This window comes from Dendrobium catenatum, unplaced genomic scaffold (genome assembly GCF_001605985.2).
Source record: "Dendrobium catenatum unplaced genomic scaffold, ASM160598v2 original_scaffold_252075, whole genome shotgun sequence".
Taxonomy (NCBI): domain Eukaryota; kingdom Viridiplantae; phylum Streptophyta; class Magnoliopsida; order Asparagales; family Orchidaceae; genus Dendrobium; species Dendrobium catenatum.
Window position 1 is genome coordinate 94871 of NW_021570474.1, and position 27996 is coordinate 122866.

A 27996-nucleotide genomic window follows, 5' to 3' on the forward strand; every position below is an offset into this window, starting at 1 on the left:
GCAGAAGGGGATGGCTGACACAGGTTAAGAACCATGGGCTTTACCTATATAGATGGAAGCCTTTTCTGCGGGAGCCGTTCAGATACTGACACGGCTGAATCGAAAGCAATTAAGTAAAAGCAGAAGAGTCTCATGTGCCATCAATGGAGCATTTGATATACGTATATATGCGATGATTTTAATCCTGTCAAAAGTAGCTGGAGATGTAATTATGCCAGCTAAATTAATCACTATATATGAGAGATAATAATTCATTTCATGATTATTTCTTAAATTTTGTCGTGCTAATTCTGAAATATTTAATATAATTTTTATTTGAAACCGACAGATAACCACAGTGTTAAATGATAAGAAGCCTTTTTTTTTTTCATCTGTAATTTAATTATTAGAGAATTCACCCATTATGAATGATTTAGAGAATATTTTTTAACTTGTGTGGGTGTAAATAGTATTTCTTATCATACTGATTTACTGTTTTTTTAATAATAAAATCATGAAAAAATCAGTTGGTTTCATCATAGATTTGATGGATTGGATTCAGATCTCATATAATAATTTGAGCTTTTATCTTAGATTTAAATATTTGACCGTTATGGTTTAAATTTAATATTGGTTAAATCATGTGTGGGATTTACTATTTAGCCTATTTTTAATTATTAGAATATTTGTGATGTATTTCTATTTAGGAAAATTGGCATTGTAGTTCAGGGCCCAACAGCATAATGGGCCGTAGCCGAGAAAGCTTTGTAGGATAAGCAGATGATCTGATGAAAAAATATTGGGTTAGGGTATTATAATATGATTTTATCAGGTTTGCTATTATATTTATTTTTTCATTAATATTATAAATATATATATGTTTTATATTATACTAATTTGATATAAAAATATATATTAGAATACTGTTGAAATATTATAATTTCAATATTTAAAGGTATTCTAGGATATGAGTGATATATAATTAAGTTGAGTAAGCTAGTTTAATTTTAAATTAAATATTCTTATTTTGATTGATGCTAACTTTGAATTAATATTTTTTTTTAATTTAAATTGAGTTTCAAATTGATTGATTAAGCGCATTAACATATTAAAATAAATTTTTAATCCTAGTCAAAACACTTTTTAAGGAAAAAAAACTTAAATTTCATATATCCAAATTCCACTTTTAGTAAATTTAAATTTAAAATATCCACATAGACCAGATGAATTTGATAAGCCCAATATCAAACAATTTTGATTTCATTAAAATACTCAAATGCTAAAAAAAAAATTAATGTTATGGGATTATATTCTAGACTGTTTAATGGAGTGCCAAAGATTTTGACATAAATAATTAAAATCTTCAAATCAAAAATCCATAAATAGGTCTTTATTCTACACTTGAAATGAGACTTGAATGTGAATAAATTTTTATAACTTAAAGAATCCTAAAGTAATATCCATTATAAAGCACATACGATCAAAATTGACCTCTCACTATTGACCAACATCAATGACCATCGGCTTTTGTCAACTAACATTATCAACCATCAACCGACAATCTCAATAGTCTCCTAATAGCCTTCACTATCCATCATCACCCAATATGGATGTCAATCACTCATTATTCTTCCTCTAATATTTCTGACTACTCTCAAAGGAGATAAAAAAGACAACATAGAATTCTCAATCCTATCTCCTCATATTGAACTAAAAACTTTTGTAGTAGAAAACTATTTTAAAAAACAATAAGAAAGCTGCCCCAAACAAAACCTAATTACAGAATAAAAAATATCAATCCCGACAGTAAAACTCAAATAAAAAAAAAAAAAAAAAAAAAACTAACATTAGGAGCTTGTAGTTGAAGATCAATGTCCTCTTCGACACAATCATTCTAGATCTCTACCCAAAAGTAACAAAAACTCCCAAGTTATTTTCACTTACTTGGCCTTTGACATTGCTTATTCAATTGACATTAGGAATCTTTTATCTGATAAAACAAAGGTATTTTTGGTTTCAGTTAATCACATAGTTTGCCTATAATCACATAGTTTGCCTATAAACAAAAAATACTAAAAACTTTTTAATAGAAAAATTAAATTTTTGTACTAAAAACCTGTTTTAAGAAGCATTAAGAATACCGTCCCAAACAAAGCCTAAAACTTTCCTTTGAGAAAGTTGCTTGACAAGGGAATAATTACCCCATTAGTTTCTTAAAGTAACATTAAGTTTAGCTTAAGTGAGAAATCCAGCAGGTTCTGTTTGCCAAAATGAAGAATTCAATCAATGCATTATACTTAATTGCAGGAGATATTTCTTGGCCTAATATTTTTTTCCAATTTTCCTTGCAGAAACATAGACAAACCAAGCTTTTATGTGTTCAAAGAACCATTTTGACCTGCTTCTGCCTGCTATAGAACATTTAGGAGGAACCGAAATCCTTTCATGTAGTTCAAATTGTGGGATATGTTTTTTAATGCTTTTAAAAGCATTTTTTAGTATTAAATTTTCTGGTTAAAAAAAATATGATAATAATGATTAATTAGTATGAATATAATGATATGATGAATAAAAAAGAAAAATAATAAATACTAAAATTAAAATCACAAGAAATAAGTTCATACAAAGCAATTGAACAGAACTGGAACTCATTAATGCAAAACAGTGAAAGTACCAATATTTAGGCCTAGGTGTTTATTGCACCTTGCAAATAATGCTCAGCATCAGCAAAGACAACAGTGTAAATCTGTCCAGATGATCTCACTACATGGCACAGGCTCAACCAACCAATATGAGTCATGAAATTAATTTGCTCATGACAATGGTTTTGACCCTCACAACATAGATACAAAAGTCTAAATAAAAATATAAAAAAAAATTACTCACGCAGTTGCACAGAGTTAAGTTTTGTTTGGAACGGTTTTCTTTCTGCTTCTTAAAGAAGTTTTCTAGTAAAACAAAAATTAATTCTCTACTAAAAAGTTGTTTTAAGAAGCAGAAAGAAAACCGTCCCAAACGAAGCCTAAATTTACACGAGAACTTTTACCTTTTCTATGATCTATCCCAAGCTTCAAGAAATTTACTTCATGCATCATTGAAAATAGTGTAACAACATATTTAATCCACAGGTTTTGGGAGCCTCAGATCTATTCCAAGCCTAGCTTAAGAACTTAATGAAGACCTAAGAGTTAAAAACTAAAAATTAGAAGGTACATCAGAAGGTTTTATGAATAAATTTGCTATGCTCCAGGGTATCGTTCAATCAATTATCCAAATTTAGCACAAAAATATTTCAGAACCAAATGTTCATGTTTTCAATTCTAGTTTGTTTCTAGTGTTAGTCGGATTCTTTTGATTCTGTAAGCTGGGGATGGGTAGCTCCAGCTAGCCCAGGACAACAAGAGTGAGAGCTGCAGTTGTGATACCCTGGAGAAGAAAATATAATCGATAAATGTCAAGAATTAAATGCCGATATACAGTAATGCAACATGAACAATGGCACAAAATAGTATCATAGAAATAAATGCAAGGATTATGCAGTCCCACAAAGAAGAGAATCACTCAATCCATAAGAAGACATCAGCCCATTGACAAGTAGCAAATATCGGAACAGGCATTATACTATAATATCATAATTCATTAGATATTGTAAATGTCAAATACTATATGCAAAAGGTCTAGCAGATATTGTCACAGGATGGGAAGTACAGGACATTGAAAGAATGGTTTTGAAATTTATAAAGGACAAAAGAATCCTACAAATCATGTATAATATCTTCCAAAAGCAAACAAAAGCAGTATAGCGCAAACAAAAGGAAATCGACATAAAAATAAAGAAAAAGAGGAGAACATGCTATAGCCACCACATTGAATTGCTTCTGTATGGTTGTCAGCAGATGTCATCACCATATTACCACTGAATAGCACCATTGATCGATTTTTTGCATGTGATGCCAGTAAAAATACTACCTGGGCCAGGAAAATAAAGGAATAGGTCATGCAGATTTAGGTTTCATTTGAGACAACTTTCTTCCTGCTTCTTAAAGTCATTTTTTAATATAAAATTTAAAATTTTTGCATTAAAAAGCTACTTTAAGAAGCAATAAGAAAGTCGTATCAAACGAAGCCTTAATTTGCAAAAGGAGGGGTTCTTTTATAGAAATCCTTATAATTTGATTTTTTAAGGACAATAATTTCAAAACTTTGCAAAAAAAGACAATAATTTGCCCTATTTTACAAATCAGAAGAACCAATCCTCACAGGCATGCCAAGTTATCTAAACTATGGCATATACGCATAGGTTTCTTGAAACCCTGGAATTCCCATATTACCATTAAAGTTATACCTAAGTTGCATATCAAAATTTCATAACAAACTCTAGAAGGAATGCTAGGGTTTCAGGAAACCCAACATTAAGATAAGTTTTTAAGAAACCCCAACATGTACGCTATGTTTGGTTGTCAGTATTTGCAAAAGGAGCAAACTACTACCCTTGTAAGGCAATTTTCAAAACTATAGTCCTCCACAAAAAGGACGAAAGAGTTGGGAGTTTTATACAAATATCCCTATAGAGGATTGAAAAGATGAAATATGGATTAAACTAAATATGGATTACTAAGAAAAATGATTGTATTAAAAAGCTCCAAGTCCAAACAAGGAGACAGCTAATCAATGATCAAAATCCTAAGATTTAGTTTTAAGGTTTAGCATGCAAGATGAAAAGTAATATACTACAATGAATATGTGCTGAACAATAGGTTCAAATAAGCGTACATCACTTATGGGAAGATGTTGAACCTTAGTAAAGTCATATTTTAGATTAACATATGTGTGCACTCCTATTTTTCACACCACACATAATTTTATATGTATTCTTAACTGACTTTGATTTATGCTAGCATAAATATTTTCACCTTCTGCCCAACAAAATTAAGTCTACCAACACTTCATTTCATATATCAATTTTGAAATGCTACAGGTTCATTTCCATGAATTATCTTTCTTCATTGTTATAAATTAATTGCTTTAGATGCGGAGTGATAAACTGATAGGAAATACTCCCAAGAGAAAGTGACTTTCCTTGTCCAAATTTGAATTTTAGTAAGGTTCAAACCAGAAATTAAAAAGAATTTGGTTGAAATACTAACGAAAAAAATAACAAGATACAATGGATCCTCAATTGGAGAGGAGGATCTGGCTCTCACAAATCTCTAGATGCCGCTAGAACTCAAAAAAATCCAAAGAACTCTTCAACTTTTAGAAAAACACCAGATAACCCTAACCCTAGGGACAATAATCTACTTAAAGCAAAACAACAAACTTCAAAATCCCTAAACAGTCCTTTACTTCAAATTTTTCCTCCTAAACCACCTCTTAATTTTTTGCATTAAAGTGTGGGACCTACCCCCAAAGGGGACGAACACTTGTGGAGCTAGGTGAAAGGAGTCCGCTTCCTATAGACCTGGACCATTCCAGGTCCAACCGATCTATCATAAACCTCTTCAAGTGTAGAGGTTTTAAATGATATTTATTAACTCTAGCAACAGTGGAAATATCAGCAAAGGTAGAGTCTAAATCCCAGTGAATGCTAACTCAATTTTTTATTTTATTTTTTTTATAAGTGATGAGATGCGCATCTTAAGTGAATGCTAACTCAATGTTTGCACATTTGATTCAATATTAGGGAATGTGGAGCATCAAGAAGACAATTTGAGAATATGTCAAAGATGAAGAAACTCATATAGACACATCTTTGATGACGATGAAAAATACGAAAGGGGAGAGAATTTTTAGAGACCATCTAATATTTGGTGTTACAAAGAGAGAATTGAGTAGCATAATGGGAGCAAAACATATGAAAATGATGAACAACCAGTTGACAAAAGGGCCTGGCCACATATAAGCGACAAGCATGAGACAATTACTGAGAGTTAAGAGGATTGATTAGATAACGATTCATAATAAGGAATTCATGGGATTTTATGGAGTGCTAAAATTTCTAATACGATTTATTTGAAGGGATGGGGAAAGAGATCTTATAGATTTGAAGACCAATTCAACTTGTCTAAACTCATTAAAAGGCCCATAAAAGCTTTTGTAGTTATATATATATATATATAAGGGATGATTAAAAAGATGTAAACTTAAGGGATCAATGTTGTTGAATAAAAAACAACAATATACAGAAGTATCAGCATAGCCTAAGAGATGGTGGGAGATGTAAATATCGTCATTATCAATAACGTTGGGTGGGACGCTTGAATTTTTTTAGTTTAGTTTTCTTTTTTTAAACCATCCAACATCACTTTGATACTTAACACAACTTTTTTTAGTACTTCTTAACATGATAGGGACATTTTGAACAGCATTTACATCTTTGCTTATCTTTTTAGCTGATATCCGCTATGCATTAATAACAGGTTTTACACTCAAAAATCATGATTTTCCTGTTGTGGATTGAGGATTGTATGATTTCCTATAATTTCAGATACAATCTAATGAGATGTGTTAAAATCAAACAACAAATACATAAAATTTAAAGATTGCAAACTTATACTCTATTAACAATTATTCATTATCTTTAGTGAAAATTTGTAGCCATAAAAGTTCACAAATTCTTAATGACATGGATCAAAATTCAGCTTCTCTACTATTTTGCTTTTTTACTTCTTCAAGTCACGAGATTGCCTAATAAGAATACTCAATATCATTAAGTTGACCTCCTACCAATCATAAATCCTGCATAATTTGCATCTGTACAGGTTTCCCCTTTTGAATAAAGTTCTTTTGCCTGAAGTTCCTTTCAACAATAAGCCTTTATCCCACTACATGGGGTCGGCTACATGAATCATTTTTCTTCATTATGTCCTGTTAAGGGTCAAATTCTCATTTAAATTGTGGGCTCCAAAAAATTCGCGACCTCCCCTCACAGCCAAAGTCTTAAGGCCAACTTAATTAACTCCAAAGCTCACATCCCTCTAACCTTCCTACCCTCCAAGGCCCAACGACCCACCCTCATAAACCCAAACCTATAGCAGCCCCTTTGTTTTTTTAATTATTATTTATTATATATGATTTCTATTATTATTATTATTTTATTATTATTATTATTATTTAAGAGAAAAAGAAGAAGAAAAATATAAAAAGAAAAAAAAAAGAAAAAAGAAAAAAAGAAGAATCCTCGTGTGCACATTTTTGGACGCCACCTAGTCGCCGTTGCCACCTCGCCGAAGGTACAAATGCTTTCTCAAACTCAAAATCCTCTAAAATCATGTTCTTGGTGCTCGCGACACACTAGAAAATAACCTAAATATGCTTTTCTCTATGGTGGTGGGAGGGAACCCAATGCGATGCTTGCGGTGAGGCAAGTATATATTGTACGTGCTTTTCTCTAACATGGTGGGGACAACTTTAAGTATCCGTGTATGTGTCATCATGCCTACGAGAAAAGAACCATGTATCTCAAACAGGTACCCCCGAAGACCCATAGACGCATTTCTCTGGCATGGTGGGATTGAAGATCACGACCGCGGTGTCGTCTGACACCTACCATACACGTTTTTCTCTAGCATGGTTGGAAGACCCAGCTCCCAAATGTTGACCTCATTATTTGAAGTCAATTTACTCGGAATCCATCTTTAACTCCTAAGTCTTCGTAACATAGCATAAACGTCGCCTATAGGATTTCCCTTAGGTGGATACCCATTGACGTAACATTGACTCATCCTTCTAATTTGAACTAATTCGACTCATCTTAAATCAATCAAATTCATATCGTTATCAATTGAAATTCTTCGATATAAATCTACGCAATATCAAGTTTAATCAGCTTGATTCGAGTTTGATTTAATGTAGATGGCTCTAATAAGCGCAAATTGACTCATCGCAAGCCAATCAAACTAAAATAACATTGGTCAAATTAAATAAATGCATTTAAATTAATCCAATTTAAAATGTCAATTAACTTTCTAATTCCATTAAAATAAGTTCTTTATATACATTTTGAAGCTAATTAACTAAAAATTTGGCATTTGAATTTAAATTAAAACAATTTTATTTTTCGTCAATTGAATTAAAATTTAAGTTAAAAAAGAGGTGGTTTTGGGTTCGGTTGGGTAAATCTAACCGCCCCTTCCACGTTCACCTCTCCCCCTTTTCATTCGCAAAACCAAACCCCCCACCTTGTCTCCTCCCAGTTCGTGAAACCTCCTCTCCCATCCCTTCTCTCTCGTGTGAGAAGCTCCAAGAGAAATCCCCCTCTCCCATGGCCTCTCTGTTTGGCATGACCCCCTGCCCTAACCAACAGAAACCTGTCCCCCTTTATAGGCTCTCTCGCATGAGGACAAGGTCGGAGCCCTCCTTGCTTCCATCCCTCACTGATTCGAACCAAGCAAAAACCCTAGCTGGACTCCTAAATATTGTTTTCTTGAATTTTGGAAAAATATATGATATGATATCAAAGGTGGAAAGTTCAAAAGGCAAAAGCCAACCGAGCCGATGTGCAAGCCCGAAAAAAAGATAGTTTTGATTTAGATAATATTTTTCAATTATTTCAATGCTAAATTATTAAATGTACTATAATCCTTTAATTTTTTTATTTGCATAAATTGCAAGTAATGGTACCGATCAAAAAAGGAAGTTGACTAAAGGCATCAGTCGCCTCTATCCAACCTGGTGGAGGTGCTACAGTCGGATATCACCGAACATTGGCTCTAATTTATATGAGTATTTTGAAAACTTAGATAGTCTTAAGACTCAAAACACTTGTTGTGTTTTGTGATCTCCCAACCATATGCCCCTGTAGAAACCCTAATTTTTATCTTATTATACATTTTTAAATTGAATTAAATTGCAAATTACTTTCATTATGTAGCTTCAGCACTGATTTTATTAGGCATGGGTAAACAAGTTCGGTCTAAAATATGAGGAATAGGCTGGCCATAAATGATTTCAAAAGGGGTCTTTCTAGTAGATCAGTTAATAGAATTGTTGTAAGCAAATTCGGCTTAGGGTAAAATCAAATCCCATTGAGAAGGTTTCTCACCAACAAGACATCTAAGCAAGTTTCCTAAACTTCTGTTGACATCTTCAGTATGTCCATCTATTTGTGGGTGATATGCACTACTGAATTAGAGAGTAGTCCCTAACTTTGACCAAAGTGTTCTCCAAAAATAACTTAAAAACCTAGTATCTCTATCAGAGGTGAAAGTCCTGGGTATGCCATAGAGTCTCACAATTTCTTTAAAAAAAGATCAACAACATGTGAAGCATCAAAGGTTTTTTTATAAGGAATGAAATGTGTCATTTTACTAAATCGGTCAACAACAACAAACACAATCAAATTTTCGAGCAGTAATTGTAGTCCTAAAATAAAGTCCATGGAGATATCCTCCTAGGGTTTATTCGGAATTGGAAGAGAAATATATAAACCAATGTTTTGAGTTGTTCCCCTAAAAGATTGACATATTTTACTTTTTACATTGTTTTACAAATTTGATGATTTGTTTTCTCATATGGGGTCAATAATATTTTTCTTCAACTAAAGCAATGGTTTTTCCTTGGACAAAAAGTCCCCCCTAATCCTCTACTGTGAAGTTCTTAAACAAGTTGTTCTTATAGTGAGCTTTGGGTGATACAGAGTCTAGTTCCTTTAAACAAAAATCCTTGTTGAATGATAAATTGAGAAGAAAGATTAATTCCCGAAGTGCGACATGATTCTCAAATATCTTTAAAATCTTGATCAGTGGCATAATTTTCTTTTAAGGAATCAAATGAAGTTATGTTTGGGTAAAGGGTTACCGTCTACTTAAAGCATCAGCAACTTTATTGACCACTCCAGCCTTGTGTTTTAGATGAAAAGAATATTCTTGCTGGAAAGATGTCCATTTGACATGTCTTTTACTTAAGTTCTTTTGAGATCCTAAAAATCGGAGTGCTTCGTGATCAGTATTTAACATAAATTCCCTTTGAATAAGGTAACATCTCCAAAATTTCAAGGCCTGGACAATTGCATAGAATTTCACATCATATGTTGAATATCGAGACCGAGAATCATTTAACTTTTCACTAAAGTAAGCAATGGGTCGACCTTCTTGACTAATTACAGCTCCTATGCCAATATGGGATGCATCGCAGTCCACCTCAAATATTTTATCAAAGTCTGGTAAACTAAAAATGGGTGATTAGCTCATTTTCATTTTAATTAGTTGAAAGACTTGTTCAACTTCAGGTGTCCATTTAAAATTTTCTTTTTTTAGACAATCAGTGATGGGTGCAATTAAAGTACTGAAGTCTTTCATAACCCTACGATAAAAGGATGCTAAACCATGAAATCCTCTAACTTCACTGATATTCTTCAGGGTTGGCCAGCTTTGGATAGCTTCAATTTTGACAGGATCTACCTTAATACCATCAGCAAAGACAATATATCCAAGAAAAGTTAACCTTTGGGTCATGAAAGAACACTTTTTTAAATTGATGTACTAATTTTGCTCTCTTAAGGTTTATAGGACTTATTTCACATGTTCAAGAGTTCATTAGGGTGTTTACTATAAATCAGGATGTTGTCAAAACAAACTACCACAAAATTTCCAATGAAAGGTCATAAAATATGATTCATAGTCCTCATAAACAAGCTAGGGGCATTTGACAATCCGAAAGACATGACTAACCATTCATACAGACCTTCTTTCATTTTGAAAGCTGTCTTCCACTCATCACCAGGTAGAATCGATCCTTATTTGGTGATATCCACTTCACAAATCAATTTTGGAAAAGACTTTTGCACCACTAAGCATGTCTAGCATGTCATCCAATCTAGGGATGGAAAACCTATATTTGATAGTTATCTTATTTATAGCTCAACTGTCTACACATCCGCTAGGTTCCATCTTTTTTGGGTGTAAGCAAGGCTGGAACAGCACATAGACTCATACTTTCCTTGATCAAACCTTTATCCAGAAGTTCAGTCACCTGTTTATGTAATTCCTCGTGTTCATTAGGACTCATCCGATAGTGAGGGAGATTGGGTAAAGTTACTTCAGGAATTCGGTCGATGTGGTGTTGAATATCTCTCATGGGTGGCAATGATTTTGGTAACTCATCAGGAGTTATATCAAAATATTCTTTAATCAATGGTTGTATTGCTACGAGAATTTCAGTAGTTTGCTCAAATTCTTTCCCTAACACTAAATAAACTATCTCAAAATTTTTTAGCTCATTTGTGTTGAGAAGTAATCTAGGAGTGGTTGCTTTTATTGTTGATTGGGTAGTTTTGGTAGGAGGGTCAGAAATATACTTCTAGGGGTACAAGGTGAATTCTTTGTTGTTTCAAGTGAGGGTGTAAGTATTCTTTCCCCATTGTGAATTGTCTTGTGATCAAATTGCTAGAGATGACCAAATAAGATATGAAATACTTCAAGGAGCATGATGTCACACACTACTTGATCTCTATAAGAGTTTCCAATTGAGAGGTTAACAGTGCATTGTTGTGTGACAGGGACCTCTCCTCCTCCTTTAAACCAGTATATCTTGTAGGGTTTAGCAAGTGGTTTGGGTTTTAGCTTAAGTTTGACTACCATCAATTGTGGTACAAAGTTTCCTGAGCTACTACTATCAATCATAAGGGTACAGAGTTTTCCTTCAACAATGCAAGTGGTTCGGAAGATATTTCGCCTAAGCCATTTGTCCCCGGTGTCAACTTTGGTAGTTAAGACCCTTTGAATAACTAAATATTGGTCCCCTTGATCACCTTTAACATCAATCTGTTCTAACTCTATCTGATTTTCTGGTTCAGATTCAACTTCCTCCTCATTTTCTAAGTCATCCTCTTTCTCAATATAATTGGTCCAAGGAGGGATATTCTTTCTACAGTTGTCGAAAGGTGTCCATATAAGCCACATTTGTAACATGGTCCAATTGGCTTTGGTCCTATTACACCCTTTCCTTTATCAACGGTTTGAGTTTCATTAGATTTTGTTCGCAGATTTGGATTTGAATAAGAAGCTCCAATGGAGGTTTGTGAAAATTTGATTCTAATCTCACTAGATTGTCGAAGCTTAGTTGATTCAATTGATTTATTATTATCTCTTTGTTGTTATTTTTCAATCTTTAGTGCCATTCGATAAGATTCATCGAGTTTAATTACATGATGTAAGTTCAATTGATCTTGAATAGACCACTTTAATCATTGATGTATCGAGTTATGGTTCGTTCTTCAGATTCATTCAAGTCATTTCTTGATTTTAGTTTGTAGAACTTTTTAATGTATTCTTCTATGGGTTGACTCCCTTGACGAATATTATTTTAATCTTGAAACAGAGTTCAGGAATGATCAAAAGGGAAGAATCTCCTAACCCTATTATTTTGAAGATTTTTACACCATGTTAGAGCATGACCCATCAGTTTTAAACTAGCAAACCTAACTTTCTAGTTTTAAGATTTTTTTTTATTCAAAAAATTGATCCATTTTTTCTATCAATTCAAGAAATTGTTCAGGTTGCATCTTACCTTCAAATTCGCTTACATCAACTTTAATTCCATGATCTCATTGTCTATTTTGCCCATTTTGATTTCTAGGAGTTTCAACTTCACTTTCAGTGTTTTGTGCATTGTTCACATTTAAGGTAGTCAAAGTGTGAGCTATAGCATCCAATTGTTGTTGTAGGTTAGCTATTTGTTACCTCATTTGTTGTCAATCTTGATTGTTTTGATTATTCATTTTATTTTTGAAAGAGAAGACTCACACACTAACCTAGGCTCTGATACTAAATTGATGGGAACTATAAAGATCTAAACCAAATGGAGAACACAAAAGAAAGTAGGACATGTATCAATCCAAAACTTCGTAAGCAAATCACCAAAATGAACATGAAACAAATTGATTTTTTTTTTTACTAAAAAAATACCCTCATAACAACCAACTAGTAGTCTCCTCACATATAACGATAATTAGGTAAATAGAATGCTCAAGGACATGCAAACCAGTGGTCCACCACAGCAACTTTGATCCAACGTCCGCCACAACTCCTCTGACAAATACTAACAAAATTGACAAACCAATACTACTCACACTTTTAGAAGAAGGTTACAATGGGGTGGAAACTTGTGGAGAGGAGAATTAGATAGAAGACTCGGAGAAAAAATAAGTAGAGAAGAAGTAGCTCTCAAGCTATAGAAGAAACCCTCAAGTTTTAGAATTATTTTGATGTATAACTACAATGCTTGAAAGGAAAGTTTGCACAATAATTTAAAGAGCAACACCATTTAAGTTATTAGCAATCAAAAACAACAAAAGAAAACTAACAAGCGGTCACATCCGTTTAGGCCAAGTTACATAAGAATGCTAAACCAATTTAAAATATTTAGGAAATTCAAAGCAATGCAAACGAAGTAGTTTTCAACATAAACCCTGTTGACCTCGATCTTGGCTCGAATGTGCTCGAGCACTTTCGATCGATTTAATCGAACCCCGTCGAGCCCAATTCGAACTCGAATCGACCCGGCTCGAACCCGAACCGACTCGAATTGACTCAAATTTTGGACTCGAGTCTAATCTGGTTTAACCGAATTAGACTTGAATTAGCTCAATTTAATCACATCCAAATCCATTTGACTTTCCAAAGAATTTGAATTCATTTCCTAAATCCAGTAATTGTGTCGACGGCTTCGATCAAACGAAATATTTGTTTCAGCCCAAATCCCGCTCCTCAGTCGATCCTCTGCGACTCGGGCAGACATCGAGCAGTGAGCGAGCTTCTTCCAGGAGGATTTCGAAAGCCGAAGCGAGACGACGAGAGGCGGGCTTCCTCTTTCGACGACAGTTTTGATTTACTCTAAACGAGTGCTCTCGGCGGGGACAGACACCCCCCGCGCCCTCTCTCTCACAATCTCGCTCACGCCCCTACTCCCGATCTTCCTCCTCCTGCTCCGGAACTCAGGCGCCCAGCTCTCCCTCTTTGTCTCTGTTCTGTTCGAACCGAAGCAAGGAGGCCGAACTTCTCACGGTCTCGCTCTCTCTCTTTCACGACTCTCTCTCGGTTCTCTCTGTGTTTCGGAAGCAAGGAACCTGAACTCCCTCTTCCGCTCTCTTTCGTTCTCTCTGGTCGGTGGGAGCACGAAGGAGCGCCTAGCTCTCCCTCTCCATCTCGCGAACTCCGACTAAGCTGAGGCTCGTCCGACCTTAGCTGGGGTCGAATCCCTGCATCGAACCCAAATCCGACGCCACCCGGACGGATCCCGATCACCCTCTCGAATGGACTTGCTCCTGTCGCCTCTAGCCGTCGGTCTCTCATCCCTTGCAAGGTGAGTATTTCTCTCTTCTCCTTTTCTTCTTCTTCTTCTCCACCTCTTCTTCTTCCTTCTTTTTCTTCCCTCTTCCTTAATCTCCTTGTTCTACTTTAGCTACCATGACATCCTTTCATTCGAATCTAGAAGTTTGAGAATAATCTCAATTGGCTGCAAGTCCTACCTACAGGGAGTTTTATTTTGGTTTAGATTTAAATGTGGATTGAAGCTTTGAGGCGTGTATGTCATTACACCTCTTGCTCCATAGATTTCTAAGTGAAAATATTCATTAACTATGTTAAAATTTTACAATAGCTTGTGATGATAGTAGTTGGTTTTATCGTATTTTGTTTTACATTTCTTTCTAACTAGTTGATTTATTTTGTTTTGAAATGAGTAATTATTATGGGAGCTTGTATTTACTCTATACCACGTGATTTAGAAGTCTTAGGTGTGAATTGTGGCAAGGCTTGTGAACCCATGTTCTTTCTCCATTAAAACTTTGCATATCAAGTGTTCGTTGAAATGCTCCCAAAAGAAAACCCTAAGTATTTGTTTGTATTAAGGCTTTTTGTAGTGAGTTCGTTAATATAGAAGCTTCTTCAATACATCGTCCAGAGCTAAAAAATCAATTTGGTTATTTTGTGAAGTATGTGTAGAGCCAAGGTGCTCTTTCATAAGTGTTTCTCATTTAAACTTAATATTTTTTTTTTTTGTGATGGTCGTATTAGTTTTGGGAAAAATGGCATGCGAATGAATGTGTTGATTCATGATTATTTGGAGGGCGAGTTTATTTGTTTATTGGGTATGTGGGATAGGTGCTTTAACATTACTTATTCTATTTGATAAATGATTTAGAATACTATGTTTAGGTTGTTATAGATCATGAAAAAGCTATGTTATTTGTCAACATTTGCACCTAAAATATTTATTGTTTCGCTTACTAAGAAAAATACATGTGTAAACTTGCTTGGAGGAAAAACTCATTTGAAATCTACTTTTTTTTTAATCGCACCATGTTGTACATCATTTGGAGATATTTTCCATGTATAAATTGTTAAAGGCCATAGGAAATTAGGTTGTTCTTACACCAAACCATGCATATTAAGTATTTGGTGAAATGCTACAAAGAGAACTTAGCCTTTTTTTGCTTGCATTGGAGTTTTTTTTACACGATAAGCTAGTTCGTTTAGAAATTGCCTAAATACAGTGTTTGGAGTTTTGTTAGCAAAAAAATCTGAGAATAAAACCCTTCTTTTCTTATGTTCATTCTTCCATGTTTTTTTTTTATTGAAATGATTTATCATGTGAATAATGAGTTTTGTTTTGTAAACTACTTAAATGGTGCCAATCTACTAGGTGTATAAATGGGATCCTTATGCTAGCTTGTCTCATATGGTTTCATGAATAATGCATATCAAATGTTCGTCCAAATGCCACTAAAAAAAGTTGTAGTATTAAAAGATAGATTTGTCTCTATTTATTTCTTTCATCAGATTTAAAAAAAAAAAGAATTTCAGTTTCTCTTTCTTTTTTTTCTTGAAGTATAAAGATATAAATCGTTGAAACTCTTAAGGGAGAATATGAAATGCTACGAATCCTTGAAGATTTACGACATGAAGTCTACTAGGAAGCATGTTAAATTTGGTTGTGAAAATCGTGGGGTTCGATTACTCTTTAATAAAACGCTACTTCATAAATCGTGAATATACATGGAAACTTTGTTATCTATACTTGTAGCTACTTCCATGTATGGCTCCCATTGCCTCATAAAGAGCATTTAGTTGTAGTTATCCTATTCCATAAAAAAAAAAAATTGGAGAAATATCTAATGATTGAAAGTTTTTTTTTTTTACCAAGCAATTTTCTAATGGTTATGCAAGCATGCTATATTGACTTTCAAGGAATAGATTATTGTATGAAGTAATGATTCATTTCTTTCACCAAATATATGTGTTTGTGTTATTTACAGTAGGGAGTTCAAGAGAGCATTAGTACCTTGTCCTCTTTCTAGTAGCTTTTGGTTGTGAAAAGTTGTTGTTTTATGGATTTAATGTGATGCTAATCTAGAATTCTTAGCAAATCGTGATGATATACATTTGATACTGAATGAGATCCATATGGTTATTAAGAACAAAAGAAAATCTGTACATGCTCCATGTTCTAATCTTTGGAGGTATATGGTTTGGTTGCAAAGTTGTTTGATTTAGGTTAATTTCTTTTTGAGAAATACAGGAATGGTGATATTCTTCTTGCTTCTCAATAGTGGTTAACTATGAAAGTGTAGTTTTGGAGTATAGACTGCATAGTAGGAAGATTTGAATGAGATTTATGAGTTTGTTTCCTCTCATGCTTTATGTTGATTGAGATTTTGAAGGCATTTTTGATTCAAGTGCAAGGTCGTATGCTTTGTATTAAAAGATTTTATGAATGGATCTTTGGTTGGGAGCCTTTTTGAAGGTTTTGCGAGTTCTTTTTGTATAATAAAGTTTTATGACGAATTTTCCGAATTGTTTTTGTAATTTTTTTTTCTTGTGAATGTTTCTTGATAAAGGGCTTTATAGTGCCCATTCATTAAAAAAAAACTTCCACAAGTTTACCCCACTCCAAATGAAAGAAAAATGCACTTGATTATTGGTTGTTTTGGTAGGATTTTGTGTCAAAAGAGAGGATTTTGATAGATGATTTTTGTAGAGTTTTGTGTCAAAACAAGAAATAAATTTTGATAAATGATTTGTGTAGAATTTCATGTAGCTTTTCATTCAAACAAAACTAAAGAAAATTTCATAAATTAGATTTGGATTTAATAAGTTTTGTAGAGTAGATTTGTATTTGTAAGTTCTTTAGACCTCTCTTTCTTGAAATGAAATGATATATCTTGTCTAAATTGTGTCTCTTTTGTTAATGTTTGCTTTTAAGATGTATTGTTGGAAGAGTGTAGTTGATAGAAAGAGAAGTGATGTTTTAGGTCTAGTTTGTTTTCTTTTTGGAACTTGAGCTTCTCTTGTTTGCTTTGAGTTTGGTAGGGAATAGCTTGTGTAGTCATGTCGGGTTTGTATTAAGTGCCTCATTTGGATTGTGGGAATAACAAAGGGCATTGTTAATGTTGCTTTAGGGTACACTTGACTTCAAAGAAGTGTACCCAAGAACAACAATGCCTACATCCCTTTTTGTATTTAATTTTCGTTCTTTTTCTTTTCATTGCACCTAGCTGTCTTTTGCTTTACCTTTAGTTTTCTTTGTCGTTTCTTTCGTGTTTTGATACTAAACACTTGCAAAATGAGGAGAACCCAAATCACAAACGACTCGACCGGTATACAAAAGGTACGTTCTTTTTTTTATTGCATTTTTATTTCCTTATATAATTATTTGCTTATAGAACTACTCTAATACACATCTCTTTTGTGTTTTGCGAGGTACCTTTTGGAAAGCAATGGATAAGGAGCACTGGAGCACTTGGAGAGGGAGCTAGGACAACCGAATCCGAGCATCAGTCGCCCCTATTCATTCCGGTAGGGGTGCTACGGACGGAACCACCGGGTCATAGCCCCCGGTGCTGTAAGCTTTCTTAAAAACTTAGAAAACCTTTAGGGGCATAGATGATTGCACGCCTCCCACCCTTAGGGCCTTGTAGAAACTTCATTTATAATTAGGATTGCTTTTACTTTTTTTTATATCCCTAAAACCTTTTGACATATGCATAGAAGTCTTAAGAGTTAGAAAACAACACCACTTTTAGTCCTACAACTTTAGTGACATATAAGGACAAAAATTAAGGACCGAGTCTTAGAAAATATAGACTTAGGATGCATGCTCCCTATAGGATAGAGACATTAAAACGAAAACTTAGTGACACGCTTTCCTAGATTTAGTTTCTTTTTCTTAATCCACTAATAATCAATCAATCAACTTTAATCTAATTCTTAAAATCTGTTAAAACACTTAATTCTTAATCAAATTATAATTAACATTTATAATTATTAAATTATAAATTCAATACATAAATCAAAGTCAAATATAACTAATTTAATAATTAACACATAACCAATCTAAAGTCTAAAATATGTAGATTTAATAAGGAGATCAAACCATAATATTAAAATTCATTAGAATTAAAATACTTCTAAATATCAAACTTTACAATAAATTTTAAAATCAATCAACAAATCTCTTTTTTTTAATAAAACGCCTAATCTATATTTCTTTTCTAATTTACAACAAACTAAAATAATATAACAAAGTTAATTATCACTGGGTAACCCAGGCCTACGAGGCTATTAAGTTAGCCCCAAGGAGGGTGAAATAAACCTCACGGCCTCGGTATAAAACAAAGGTGATAATTAATCAAATATTAAAAATAAAATTCTAAAATCAATTTTAAAATACTAAGATTTGAACTTTAACCAAAATCTCCTTTGCCCTTTCAACAAACAAAAAAATGCAAGTAACTTTAATTAAACTATCCCATATAGGACCTACCAAAACCACACGACTTACACTTAGATTGATTTGCCAGGACACGACTACTAGTTTTAGGATAGGTTGATGTTCTGTCTTTCTTTTCTGTGCTGTGTTGTGACGCTCTGCATGTGACCTGTGTGCTGGTTGTTTTTGTTACTTGCTTTAGCTTTTCTGTGACGTATTTTCTAGCTTTCTTTCTGCATTGTTGTTGTGAGCATTAGAATACCCATAGATTAGGCACGCTCTTTTTATACTAATACTGTCTTCCTGCAGATGGCCGTTCTCACACAGCGCTAAAGGGGCTAAAATTAATAATAATAAATATATAACTACTTTAGGTACCTGCTTCAGCTGCTTTGCCCCCAATAATCAGAGCACAACCAAGTGTGATTTATTTTTCTGCATTTTCATTCATATATAACTGCGTGGATGATTTTTTTTCTTGAATGAGTTTTTATTATAACTGCTTAGGATAACCCCTGCAGAAGAGTCTAGATTTTCTCTTTTCAGTGATGTGATGTATTTGATAGTAGGCTTTGTGAAAATCATTAAAATAAGGCATTTTAGATGTATAGGAGTCCAAAGATAAAAGAAAACCCTTACAGGGGGTTTCCTTTTTCATTTGAGCATCCTTTTGGAGCGTTCACTACAAGGAGCCCGAAGGACTGAAGATGATCCAAAGACGAATCAAGGAAGTGAAGAAGAAGACTAAAAAGATAAAAATGCCTTATTTTAAGATTTGCGTCGTTCCCGGGTTGTTGTCGGTGAAGCCCGGCCACCCTTACTTTTCTGTACTCTATGATGTAATATTGTATGCCACTTTCCATGGACACTCTTTTTCGTGAGTTTTCTTTGTTTTTGCTGTGTTTTCTTTACTTTGCTTGTGTAGTAGAACTGGCATGCTTTTTATAGGTTTCTTTCTTGTATGTGCTTGTGCCTGACCGTTAGGCTCTTTTAGGGATAAAAATTCTACTCGTAATTAATAATAAAAATTTAAGATTAACTCACATAGAAATATAACGATTCTAGGGAATAACCGGATTCCTCCGGGGTCGCATGCACGCATTCTCTCTTCTTTTAGACAAATTCCCCGCCTGCGGGTAGAGTCCGGATAATCTGGCCTATGAGGATGAAGTGCCGGACCTAGGGAAGTTGTCTTTCTAAAAAATTATTTTTATAAGCCTTTTTAAAACTTCATATATACTTGATTTGGAGACTTTGACCAGTATAAATTGCATTAGCAACTAATTAAAATTAAAACTTAATTGCATTAGTTTAGGTGCATAATATCATTCATAAGTGTGGGATCACTTAGGAATTTCTCTAGTTGTCAATCACAAATTCCAATGTCTAAACTATCCTCCGATCTTTCATATGGACTGGATAACATGAATTTTATACGATTAGGTGGTTTTAGCTGGCTTCCTCTTTCAGGCGAGGAGTGAGTCCAGGATTGCACTAATTAGGTTATATATGTTAGTATCGTATGTACGATACTACATCTTTTATAGATTTAGGATCTAAAGGTGAGTGGTACGAGTGTACCATTATACGCCTTATTGGTGGCTAAGCTCTCCATTCTTTCGAAAGTTATAAATCATACTCATCCGCGTCACACAGATGACGCCACCTCCCTTTTTCTCTCGTGCTTTCTTGAGATGTGTTGCCCCTTTCATTTCTCCAGTTTTCTCTTCTTCAGACCGGCCGAATGCTGACTGAACCACGCCTGATTGATTGAACCAAGTTGGGACCTTCTTCCCCTTTGATTAGGAAAACCTAGAAATCCCTTTGCACTAAATCCATTAGAGAAGATAATTTAACATCCTTAATCGAGAGTTTTCTTAGACCGAGGTCTAAGATGTAATTAACTACGGGGGCTTGCGCCCGTAGGAAACCGATCCCCACAATCAAATAAACCCCATTCGAGCTTATGTATCGAATGGGGGAAATATCGTGAACTTTTGGGTTATATATATTATTATCCATCGAGGTTGGTAGGTGAAAACCGCTACCCTCCATGGCTAATCGTATGTATAACTCCATCTGCTCTTCCATCGGCCTGCTTGTGTCGATTGTAAAGGCCTACGACCATTTTGTCCTAAGGGATAGTGTGATCATACCCTTTGCATTCGAACCCCATGAGCAGAATCCTTTCGGAGACCCACAAACCCTAATCTAACAAAGAAAGCTTAGTAACATAGAAGAAAACAACCCTACGTTTACGAAGCGGAGGCGATAAGTGGTTCACAATTCCTTGCTTAGAACATCTCCTACAAGGTTAGTAGAATAGGATGATACATGAACTATGAGAGAAGTTCACCTTCATTGAGATCCCACGGTGATGCTCCACTCGATGTCCGATAATTGTTCAACGGTTGCATCGGCTAGGACAAAAAAAAGGATGCGATCAACGTATTGTTCCACAGAACCGTTAATCTCCAGGTTGAAGTCAAAGGAGGTGGACTGTAGTAGGTCGACGTCTCCTTACTCATTGTAAACAATGCTAGAATCTAGTTCCAGGTCAGCCATCCATGCTAAAAGTTGTAGTTTCAGACCCTGGGAAGTTCTGGCCAGCAAGGATGGGCCTCTATAATGATATTATAGTAAAAGGGGCTGGTGAGAATTACGGGACAGCGGGCTGTCCTCCTAGGGCAGCAGTTAATGAGCTTTCCGGTAGGTGGAAAACCAAAGTCAGGTGCAGGAATTTCTGGGAGCAAGCTTGAGAAAGAAATCGGAAATTGGATGGGCTGTGAGGGAGGGTTTTGGTGGAAAGAAGCTTGTCCAGATACATGGGAAGAAGACGGATAGCTGAAGGAATGATTTGGAAATGTTTCCAAGTGGGGAGGTGGGTGATTTGAGGAAAGAAATAAGTATGGGGGGCCTTGGGAGATTTCGGCTAGGGAAGATAGAGGCTAATTTGAATTTATTTCCAAGCGAGGAGGAGGTTTAGGAAATAAATCATTGCATTTATTATAGAGGGGAGACTGGCGGCTTAATGATGAGGGAGGAGATTGGGGATATGAATTGGATTACTTATTTAAGGCTTTAGGAATTAGGAAAGTATTTTAATAAATCTGATTTGAATTTTGAAACTCAAAGGGATTTAATTTAGGAACTTTCCTAAACATAGATTCATGCAAATAAGAAAGGATTTGAATCTTGAATTTAATTAATTTGGATTCCAAATTAATTTAAACTAAATTAGAAGATCCAAAGGGAGGCAAGTGGAGTGGGGCCGGCGGTTTAGCCCAATATGGCCGTCGGCTAGGGGTGAGAGGGAGCCAGGGAGAGAATTAAGGAGGCTTTAACGCGTCCTTAATTTTGGGGATTGGATTTAGAATGAATTTTAGGCCAAGTTACATAAGAATGCTAAACCAATTTAAAATATTTAGGAAATTCAAAGCAATGCAAACGAAGTAGTTTTCAACATAAACCCTAATCTAACAAAGAAAGCTTAGTAACATAGAAGAAAACAACCCTACGTTTACTAGGCGGAGGCGATAAGTGGTTCACAATTCCTTGCTTAGAACATCTCCTACAAGGTTAGTAGAATAGGATGATACATGAACTATGAGAGAAGTTCACCTTCATTGAGATCCCGCGGTGATGCTCCACTCGATGTCCGATAATTGTTCGTCGGTTGCATCGGCTAGGACAAAAAAAAGGATGCGATCAACGTATTATTCCACGGAACCGTCAATCTCCAGGTTGAAGTCAAAGGAGGCGGATTGTAGTAGGTCGACGTCTCCTTGTTCATTGTAAACAATGCCATAATCTAGTTCCGGGTCAGCCATCCATGCTAAAAGTTGTAGTTTCAGACCTTGGGAAGTTCTGGCCAGCAAGCATGGGCCTCTATAATGATACTATAGTAAAAGGGGCTGGTGAGAATTACGGGACAGCGGGCTGTCCTCCTAGGGCAGCAGTTAAAGAGCTTTCCGGTAGGTGGAAAACCAAAGGTGCAGGAATTTCTGGCAGCAAGCTTGAGAAAGAAATCTGAAGTTGGATGGGCTGTGAGGGAGGGTTTTGGCGGAAAGAAGCTTGTCCAGATACATGGGAAGAAGACGGATAGCTGAAGGAATGATTTGGAAATGTTTCCAAGTGGGGAGGAGGGTGATTTGAGGAAAGAAACAAGTATGGGGGACCTTGGGAAATTTCGGCTAGGGGAGATAGAGGCTGATTTGAATTTATTTCCAAGCGAGGAGGAGGTTTAGGAAATAAATCATTGCATTTATTATAGAGGGGGGACTGGCGGCTTAATGATGAGGGAGGAGATTGGGGATATGAATTGGATTACTTATTTAAGGCTTTAGGAATTAGGAAAGTATTTTAATAAATCCGATTTGAATTTGAAACTCAAAGGGATTTAATTTAGAAACTTCACTAAAAATAGATTCATGCAAATAGGAAAGGATTTGAATCTTGAATTTAATTAATTTGGATTCCAAATTAATTTAAACTAAATTAGAAGATCCAAAGGGAGGCAAGTGGAGTGGGGCCGGCGGTTTAGCCCAATATGGCCGTCGGCTAGGGGTGAGAGGGAGCCAGGGAGAGAATTAAGGAGGCTTTAACGCGTCCTTAATTTTGGGGATTGGATTTAGAATGAATTAATTCATCTTAATTAATTCAAAATCCAATGAAGAGAAAATTTGAAAATTTTCCTAAAATAGATTTTATAATTTAGGAAAGAATTTGAATTTTAAATTTAGAGAAATTTGAATTTAAAGACCAACTAAATTATGGCAATCCAAAATTAGGAATTATTCAAAATAGGCAATGGGGGTTGGGGCGGGTGAGGCCGGTGGTTTGAATGGGGGCGGTGGCAAGGTGGAGATGTTGGCGGTGTTTTGGTGGGTGGAAGGAAACGACTAGGGAGAAGTAAGATCATGAAGAAAAGGTGGGAGATAGAGTTAAGGGAAATCGAAGATATGAGACCACGAACCCGGCCATCTCCAAGGTTGGTGGGTGATGCGCCAATCTCCCTCTCCAAGGGATCTCTCCAACGTTCTTTCCAAGAACTCTCAAATGCTCTCCAAATACAAGTGCAAGAAAATTCTCATAATAATCATTCATTTTCCAAAATAGAACAAAGGGGGGCTTTAAATAGCCTCCTACAATGACTCAAAATAAAAAGGACTAATACGCCCTCAAGGGCTTACAAGACTCATTCCCTTAAGCAAGGGTAAAAAAGAAAACTAATAAAAGAAAAATTACATCAATAAATCATAAAACGTAAACATAAAAAAATACATCGGTTAAATCATGGCTGTTGATCTACGGCCACGTCTTCGATAGACTTTCCATCCGATGTCCCCATCATCTTTTCACCTCCAAAACTCCCTCTACAGCAGCCCAAAACACCTCCTTAAATAGGAAAGAAAAGGAGGCTAACAGTCAGCCACAACCGCCCATACAACCAAACAAAAAAGGGGAAAAAAAAGCAGTATTTAAGGCACGGCTGAAGCCCAGAATCCGAACCACCACAGCCAGAAAAATCGAGAAAGCCAGGGAACAGCAACAAGACCCGAACAGCCAGGCCAAGGGAATCGAGAAAGCCACAAAAAATATAATACTTATATCTAAGAAGTTCAGAGGCACTCAAAATTATACTACATTGAACATTAAATTTTAAACTTAAATTAATGTTAAAATTGACCAATTGGCTTAGAAAGTTATGAATTATATTACAATAACACAAGATTGAGAAAATGCCTGAAGAATTTAAGGACTTACCATATAACTAAAAAAACATCAGATTGAGACCCTAAATAAGATGAGAACCACCAATAAGTACTAACTCGAACCTAAATATAATATAATACATTAAACTTGCAAGCTTAAAATCTTAGTTGAGGTTAAGTCAAAACAGTTTTAATCTTACAATCCTTTCTATAAATGATGCCTTGTTAAACTCATTTAAGCACTTTTAAACTATGCAATGCTTGTCTTAGTGCATATACAAGATAAGCTAAACTGTTTTTTAAAAAACAAAAAGATAAGCTAAACTGTTTTGATTTTAGGAAAAAAAGCTTACAGTTTAGTCACTTAAGCTATGATGTCTAAATCTGCGACTATACATATGTTATCATAAAGAAAAAAAATTTATTTTATGGACTTTAGTGTGAGAATTTTATTTCTATATGAGACTCATAGTGCTATGCATATCATGTTCATCAACTAAATACATGAATTTAATGTTGATTTATGAGCACGCCCATTATGAATAAGCAATCAGTCAAATATTGAGATAAGAAGGATTTGGATTTCATTTTAATTTTGAAAAGTTAGTTTATTTTTTAATAAACTATGCAATTTTATTTGAAAATATTATTCTATGATTGATTTTAAGATTGCATATATTTTGCTAGAAAGAAAATTTATTTTTCTAAGAGCATCGTATAAAATATCCAGGCCATCCCTAAGCAAAGCAATAAAAGAAATTTAAAAAAGGTATGCATTTCTAATATACACTCAAAGCAAACAAACAACCAAACATAAAAACTTAACCACATAATAATATACAAGTCTTCTATTACAATCAGGAAATAAATAAAAAATGGCATCTGAGTTACCTACCTTATACAACCCAATTGAATTTAGACCCGAACTTTAAGCCTTTAAGCTTTGACTTCTGAAGCATAATGGGCTTCACTTTGAGATTTATTCATCTGGTTCACCATTAACAATTACTTTAGTTGTAACCCACAAGCCTATATAACTTTCTAAATTTATGAGTTATATTTAAAAAGTAAAAAAAAAAATAATTATCACCAAGTCAAATATTATGAAGCTTATATAAACACAACTAAAAATTGCCTAACACTTCTGGTGACAGGCTAATTTTTTAACATGTTGGTCATGCCTACTCATAGTTTTAAAGTTAATAAGAAACGCATGCGAGTAAATTTTATTAGATAGTAATTATTTAATTATTTGTCATTTTTTATAATGGTTATTTGCTTTAAACAACATAATGGTTATTTGCATTTTTTATAATGGTTATTTGCATATAATATTTCAGTGTCTGAAAGACAGACAATCCATTAAATATTTCACACCAATCATCACAAACACATGCACAAAAAACAAATCTAGTCCTATGATGCCCAAGGAATTGTGCATTATATGTGTAATGGTTCATGTGACTGACACACTATTATTTGAGGCATTGTTTATTATGGAATAAAAAGAGACTTGGCTTTAAATTTTATGGGAGGTTTCACTTTAAGTTAATTCTCCTTAAAACTTATTTTTTAAATTTTAAATGTATTTCATATTTTTAAAGGTATGAAAAAGCATAGAATAATTATTGATAACTTTGTGATAATCAGTCATTCATGAAATCCAATGATCCAAGGATGAGGGTATTCCACCTTTTGGGATAGAATGGCACATCACTATATAAAAAAAAAAACATAAAATTTATAAATTTTAATTCTCTTAATGTTAGGATAAGAGAGAGATTTGCTTAATAGAGTAAAACAAGCATATCTAAGAGTTTTACATAGAATGTGAAATTCATCTAATTGGAAAAATGAATTTCATATAAAAGCTCTTAAAAGAGACTTACAAGTTTGAATTTTTAATTTTAAATGAAGGATGAGATCACTTATTTTGGCTAAGTGATAAAAACCTAGAGTTTGAATCATGAAGAGATCACCTACTTTGTTAGATCAACTAAGTGGACTAAAAGGAGGGTGTAATTTCATATGGTTTTTAGGCTAAGAAAAAAATATGATTTGATTTATAATATTGAGGCTAATGGTTAAGGGATTTCCTATAACTTTTAGGCTAAGAGGGAGAATGGAGAGTTATAATTTTTGAGCTGGGATTATAGAATTTTCTACAGCTTTTAAGCTAAGGGAGCATGAAAATGTCATCATCCACAAAGTAATTTATGATATTTCATTGGTTAGAGCAACCAAAAGAGTTTTGGAGCTCAATTTTGTAAAATTTTTGCTCCGATCAGCCCGCCAACTTCAGTACATGTTGAAAATTATGATCAATTACATTTTATTTGGTTCACGTCCCTAAGGGGAGGTACACATTGACGCTCATGGAGTTGTTGTGCCTCGTAATTTATCCAAAATTGTAATTTCACATCGATAAATTTTTCAAAACTCTGACACATTTTTGGACTCTGTAAGCTTTGACGTCCGAAGATGAGGGTAGCTGATATGTTAAAAAAAATTCTTCTTGATCGGGTATGAAACTCAATGCAAATTTGAATTAAATTTTTGCAAAATTAAATTTGGGACCATCAAAACTCTAGTTTCAAAAAAATTATTGTAAAATTAAAATAGCATCTAGATCACCCTTCACCTAGAGGTAATATAATACGTTCATCACAGATCATAAAAAATGATCACAAAATCAATCATATCCAATCACACAAAAAAACATCACACATCAACCAATATGAAAATGATTATCACATTTTAGAAAAGTACAAGGAGAATAATACTGTCATAAACTACTGATAGAGTTGATTGCTCTAGCAAACAATTATAAGTATGAGATAGATTATGCGAGAGTCAACCTATTAGGTAAAATTGAAATGGTCAAGCCAAGTTCAATGGGGGTGTTTAGGGAGTGTGGAGCCCACAAGTAATTTAATCTTCATATGGATCTTTGAGCACATAGATTAACTATTATAATAATTAGATTGATCCTTAAAAAATTGCAATATAAGAGCATAAGAGGATCATATCAAATGCTTTTTATCCTAGAAAAAATCTAAAAAAAATCATGATTAAATTTTCAATTAAGTAAAAAAAGAACTACAACTCACACAATTTGTATCATATTAATTTGAGAAATGATCCCTAATTTTGGAACTACAAATCAATGAGGGATCATAGAATTTTGTGAGTTTAAAGATAAAAATTTATTTCCTTATTTTGAATTCAGCAAATGTGAGAGAATATGATTGGAATCCTATATCTAATTAGAGGTTATTTGTTGATTTTGGGTTAAATTAATAGGTTAGGAAACTTAGAATTTAGTCCGAAGGATCCTTGGTGCTTTCTTTAATTATTTAGAACTTAAAAAATCTCAATGGGAGTCCGAAAATGCACCAATCAAAGATAGGCCATATCAGGATGATTCAAGTTGATTTTTGTTTTTAGTTGAGTTAGAATGATGTAGAACTAAATGCGTACGTAATTATGCAATGTTGAAATTAAATGCCTTTAAATTAGAGTAACAATAATTAAGTTTACTTTAGCAATTTAAACAAATCCTGAAAATAAGAAAGAGGTGATTTAAGCTTAGGCC

At 34.2% G+C, this 27996-nt stretch overlaps 1 long non-coding RNA gene across 1 annotated transcript in view; it reads right to left on the minus strand.

Annotated features, from left to right (window-relative positions):
* Positions 1-3048: 3048 nt before the first annotated feature.
* LOC110102464 overlaps positions 3049-27996 on the minus strand; it is a 40729-nt gene continuing 15781 nt past the window's right edge. The window contains exon 3 of the long non-coding RNA XR_002303835.2: positions 3049-3405. This is a non-coding gene — a long non-coding RNA (uncharacterized LOC110102464). The remainder of the gene's footprint in view (positions 3406-27996) is intronic.